Source organism: Triticum aestivum, chromosome 5A, assembly GCF_018294505.1.
Source record: "Triticum aestivum cultivar Chinese Spring chromosome 5A, IWGSC CS RefSeq v2.1, whole genome shotgun sequence".
NCBI classification, from domain to species: Eukaryota; Viridiplantae; Streptophyta; class Magnoliopsida; order Poales; family Poaceae; genus Triticum; species Triticum aestivum.
This window is the reverse complement of record NC_057806.1, coordinates 465,805,068-465,811,067: the sequence shown is the minus strand read 5'-3', so window position 1 is coordinate 465,811,067 and position 6,000 is coordinate 465,805,068.

Here is a 6,000-nt window from a genome sequence, read left to right as displayed (position 1 = left end):
CCCCCTCTTTCCTTCTCCTACTCTCCCTTTCCTTCCCCCTCTCCTACTCCTACTAGGAATAGGAGGAGTCCTACTCCTAGTGGGAGTAGAACTCCCCCTTGGCGCGCCTCTCCCTGGCCGGCCACCTCCTCCCCTTGCTCCTTTATATACAGGGGAAGGGGGGCACCCCATAGACACAACAATTGATCGTTTGATCTTTTAGCCGTGTGCGGTGCCCCCCTCCACCATAGTCCACCTCGATAATACTGTAGCAGTGCTTAGGCGAAGCCCTGCATTGGTAGAACATCATCATCGTCACCACACCGTCGTGCTGACGAAACTCTCCCTCAACACTCGGCTGGATCGGAGTTCGAGGGATGTCATCGGGCTGAACGTGTGCTGAACTCGGAGGTGCCGTATGTTCGGTACTTAATCGGTCGGATCGTGAAGACGTACGACTGCATCAACCGCGTTGTGCTAACGCTTTCGCTTTCGGTCTACGAGGGTACGTGGACAACACTCTCCCCTCTCGTTGCTATGCATCACCATGATCTTGCGTGTGCGTAGGAATTTTTTTGAAAATACTACGTTCCCCAACAGGTGGAGCTCCATGGGGCCCACGATGGTGGGAGGCGCGCCTACCCCCTGGGCGCGCCCTCCTGCCTCATGGCCGCCTCACGGAGTTCCAGACTTCCACTCCAAGTCTCCTGGTGTGCTTTCGGTCCAAGCAAGATCATCACGAAGGTTTCATTCTGTTTGGATTCCGTTTGGTATTCCTTTTCTGCGAAACACTGAAATAGGCAAAAAATAGAAACTGACACTGGGCCTCCGGTTAATAGGTTAGTCCAAAAAATAATATAAAATAGCATATTAAAGTCCATTAAACATCCAAAATAGATAATATAATACCATGGAACAATCAAAAATTATAGATACGTTGGAGACATATCACTCCACGAGCCGTCGTCAATCTTAGTGAGTACCATGCGCCCCTCCTCCACCCAGGGATGCAGCTGAACCTCGCACCTGAGGGCCTCACCGACCTCGAGCCGCCGCTCGACCTTCCCAACCCTGACGACCACTGGGGAGCTTAGTGCAACAAGGCCCCCCCCTACACAAAGTTTTGCACATTTGTGAAGAAAATTTCAAGAGAGAGCATATATTAGTGATAGTTTTGTGTTTTGTGCCCAACAAAATTCAGATTTTGTGTTTAGGCCCCCAGCTAGCTTTGTCAAGCTCCGCCACTGTCGACAACGCCGCTGGGTGGCTGGCGCTCACGACTCATCCTCTCCAGAGCTCCTTAACATCTCCATGAGCCGCCACCGATGGACCGTCATGAGTCCCCTGCGCCCCTCTTCCGTCCAAGGACATAGCCAGACCTCGTGCCCGAGGGCCTCGCTGACCTCGATCCGCCACTCGACCTCCCTGACCCCTACGATGCTGCTTCCACCACCGTCATCTCCGCCCCTACAGTTGTTTCCATCGCCGATCCCACCCTCTTCGTCATCACCTAGGTGTGTGCGGCTCACTCCATCGGTGTTAGCCAGCGGCCAGTAGTTGAGAGCAACTAGTTGTCCCTTTTTAAACATGTTTTGAGGGTGGTCCAGATTTTGGGTTCATCGTCCTGCACTACACTGACTACTGTGTCATGCCCATACTTCGGCCGTTGTCGTAGCTCGTCATCGACGACATTCCTGGCCACCCCAGCACCTCCCACCGCCACCACTCGACGCGCCATAGTGCACTGGTTCAGCAGAGCTGCTCCGTTGCTCAAATGGTCATTGGAGGAGCATTTTTGATGCCCTCCGCCGTCCGTGGTCACCGCTGGCGACTAAATGCTGGTTAACCCCGGTCTAGCTAGTGCCTAACCACCCCTCCGTGTCAATGACAGGTGGGCCCCTCTATTAGTTACCCAGCTAAAATAATAGTTAGTTTAGGTTAACTAACCCTGTTTAGCCACTGTGTCAACGACAGATGGGTCCCACACGTCAGGTTTGACTGTGGTTGACTGCTGATGTCAGTGTTGACTCTGCCGAGTCAAAACTTCTAAGAATCATAGAAATTCAACTGCAACTCCAAATAAAATAAATTATATATGAAAAATGATCAGAAAAATATCAAGAATCTATTTCTGCTATGATCATACATGTTTGAACAAGTTAACCTCACTGAATAGGAAAAGCATGATTAGGGCAATTTATGAAATAACATTTGGAGTTGGAATTTGATCTTGTTTGAATTCCACTTCAATTAACTTGGCTAAATATTGCATTAGGTGAATAATGAATTCAGTACCTTAACATGACATGTCATTCATATGAATGTGCATTCATTGATTGTGTTTCTTCTTTGCTAGTCGGTGTTGTTCCTTCTCAGTAGCCGACGTTTCTGACGTTGTGACCATTGACACCAATGAGGAGCTATACTATCTTCTAAAGTGCCAGGCAAGCAAACCCCCTTGATCATTCTGATACAATCCTACTCTCTTGCTCCTGCTATCTTTTATTGTATTAGGACAACAACGATTCAACTGTTACTTGTTACGGTAGTTGAACCCATTCCTTTGCATGACCCGTCATTGTCACCGAATAGCTAAACCATCCTAGCATGCTTAGGAGTTGCTTGAGCTTTGTTGTGACTACTCATCCATGCTCGCTTGCTATGCTTAGAGTTGAGTTGGTCTGATCCATCTAGGTGATGAATTGGAATGATCATGTCCTAACTACAAAGGCATTGAAAAATCTTCTATATATTTCAGGCTAATGTTGTTTTCGGCTTCAAGTTGGTATCCTTATTCCGTACAAGAGTAGAGCGGGTCGGTAGCAGATAAGTTTCATATGTATATGTTTGTCAAATTGTCCATATATGTGCATACTGAAGCTTTGAGCGTGGATGTGTTATCAACATGTATGCAGTGTTCTATAAGATATACAAAGTGAAACTACAGTTATAAAATTATACTACATAGAATTGCTAATACTTTCTAATTCAAAATTCTATTTCTAACTTGTTTTGTTACTCAACATGAACAAGTGTTGATATGCTTGCTAGTGAAGGAATGTATACGGATTACCCCCTGGGAGACATGCACATGACACATCCACCTTCGTAGAGGAGGGATCAATTATGCAGAACATTGATTACTTACAAGCCAGACCACAACGTCGAGTATGTTGCCCCTCCTTCTCTATAGTGAGTTATTCTGTATGAAACATGTGTTATTATCTTACAAAAACTTGCTCATGTCTATCCCCTAAAATAACTTGCATTTGTCTATCTTTTAATCTTATAAAAACTAAATGTTTCTATATTTTGTAATCCACATTCCTATGTTGATGAAGGTGATATTACGATTTCTGTAATGTTGGTTGCAAGTCAACATCGGAAGATCCCATTGTTTTACAGAACATTACTCAAACAAAAGTCAACACACATTTCCTCGGTCAATTATGAGTCAACATGCTTGTGCTAGGCTGTAGTATGGAGTAATATTCTTTTAGTTCTTTACTACACATTGAGTGAGTGTGGCTTCAGATTTAATATGATGACACCCTTTGGTCTGTATTGTCATTTGAATTAAGTACATGTTTGTAATTTACCAGAATGGTTAAGCCTTATCCTGTCTTTTTATTTGGACTTGACTTAGTAGTGCAGTTTGAAAGCAGATTTTGTTTCTCCGGGCATGGTTACTCCCTACCAATTTAAACTCTGCAGGTTGCGTGGGCGCATATGCATCTCATTTGGGCAACTTGGTTGGGTTACCGCAAATGTCCATGTAACACTTGAAGTATAGTCGGGTAGAAGCTGTAAACTTATTAATTGTACCTGCGTCCAGACTTGGCTCCGTCACATGCGTATTGGGTAGTGTATTGACATAATTTAAGTGGTCCTTTGTGTGCGGCAAATACAATATTAATTGCACTGGCTTCATTGGCTCTAGCTATCGTACTGTTAAGACCCAATGCAGTTAATTACTACTATTTACCCCTTTTCAACCTTTTTGTTGCATTCCATCGTAGTACTTGCTTGAGAAGGATAACTTTGCCCACTGCTACCGATTACCATAAAACATTCTAATGTGAATCATCACAATGATCTAGCAGGGCAGCAAAGCGCGTGATTGCATGTAGTATGTTTCATGCTTACCAGAAAGGAAAGGTGGTCGGTAGACGCATCCTAGTTTCTTACTGTCTTTCTCTAGTACTATCTCCTCCCTTCTTTCCTAGACTTGAGTATATTTAGCAGCGAGTAGCTGGTACGTAGCAACAATCAACTACTCTAAGTATATAACAACTAAAAGGAAAAAATACGCGGAAGCGCTAGCTAGCGACCCATCCACTCCCCTTCTCCTCCCTGCATATTTAGCAACGAGCCAGCGATCGACTACCATCACAAAAAATGAAAAAAAGACTCGCAGCTGCGTCTGTCCTAGCTGCCGCAACTTGACGAAGAACCCCTGGCGCGCGGGGGTTAGGTGTTATTCTTTAGCTCTTTTCTTTCCTTCTCTTCTTACTGTACGTACCCATGAACTCACCATTTTTCTGTCTGTTATCAGAAAATCAGGAAAAGAGGCCTCTCAGCGGTAGGAGACAGATCAGGGTAGCCTTGGCTGGGGGGGCTGTGCCCCCCCCACCCCCCACCTTTGAAGCAACTTATGAAGAATTTTTTGGAAGGACTTAGATGATAACTTTTTTTAGCTCCCCCCCAAACATTCGTATATTCCTTTTTGACCCTACAGCACATTAGTTCTAGCTCCGCAACTGGTCCCGTGGTTGTTCCCTAGTAATCCACACCGAAACGAGGATGCGGATAAGTTCTTCGGAAACTCAGTTGGGTGCTGTGCTGCATGCATGCAGAATTCACACACACACTGACCCCTTTCCTCCACCTATGCGATGGGTGGTGGCGGAGGCTTTGGCTTGATGGTTTGAATGAGAAGGGGGCCATAAGACTCTATTGTACTGTTAAAACCCAATGCAATTATTATTTCCCCTTTTCAATCTTTTTATTGCATTGCATCGTAGTACTTGCTTGAGAAGGATAAGTTTGCCCACTACTACTGATTACCATACAACATTCTAATGTGAATCATCACAATGATCTAGCAGCGCAGCAAAGCGCGTGATTGCATCTAGTATGCTTCATGCTTACCAGAAAGGAAAGGTGCTCGGTAGACGCGTCCTAGTTTCTTACTGCCTGTCTCCAGTACTATCTCCACCCTTCTTTTCTAGACTTGAGTATATTTAGCAGCGAGTAGCTGGTACGTAGCAACAATCAACTACTCTAAGTATATACCAACCAAAAGAAAAAAAGACTCGCGGAAGCGCTAGCTAGCGACCCATCCACTCTCCTTCTCCTCCCTGCATATTTAGCAGCGAGCCAGCGATCGACTACCATCATAAAAAACAAAAAAAAGACTCGCAGCAGCGTCGTCCCAGCTGTCGGCAACTTGACGAAGAAGCCCCGACGCGCGCGGGTTAGGTTTTTTTTGTTTTGGACAAGTTCTTTGGAAACTCAACTCTAAGTATTCACCTAACCCTCAAGTCAAAGCTTCCGCCATCCATCCATCGCACATGTGAAGGAAAGGGGCCGGTGTGTGTGTGAATTTTGCACGCATGCAGCACAGTGCCGAGCTGAGTTTCTGAAGAACTTGTCTGCATCCTCGTTTCGGTGGGGATTACTGGGGAACAACCACGGGAGCGGTGGCGGAGGTAGACCAAATGTGCTCGGGGAAAAAAGGAATATGTGAGTGTTTGGGGGGAGGGGGGCAAAAGCTAAAAAACTTATCATCTAAGTCCTTCAAAAAAAATCTTCACAAGTTGCTTCAAAGTTGGGGAGGGGGGCACAGCCCCCCAGCAATACATATAGCTCCACCATTTTTCTTTTCTGTCTTTTTTCCGTTTCTTTTTTATTTCTTTCAATTTTATTTTTCAAGTTTTTTATTTTTGCCAAATTTTCTGAAAATTTAAAATGTTAGCATTTCTTAAAATGTGTTCATTTTTCCAGATTCTCTTCATGTAT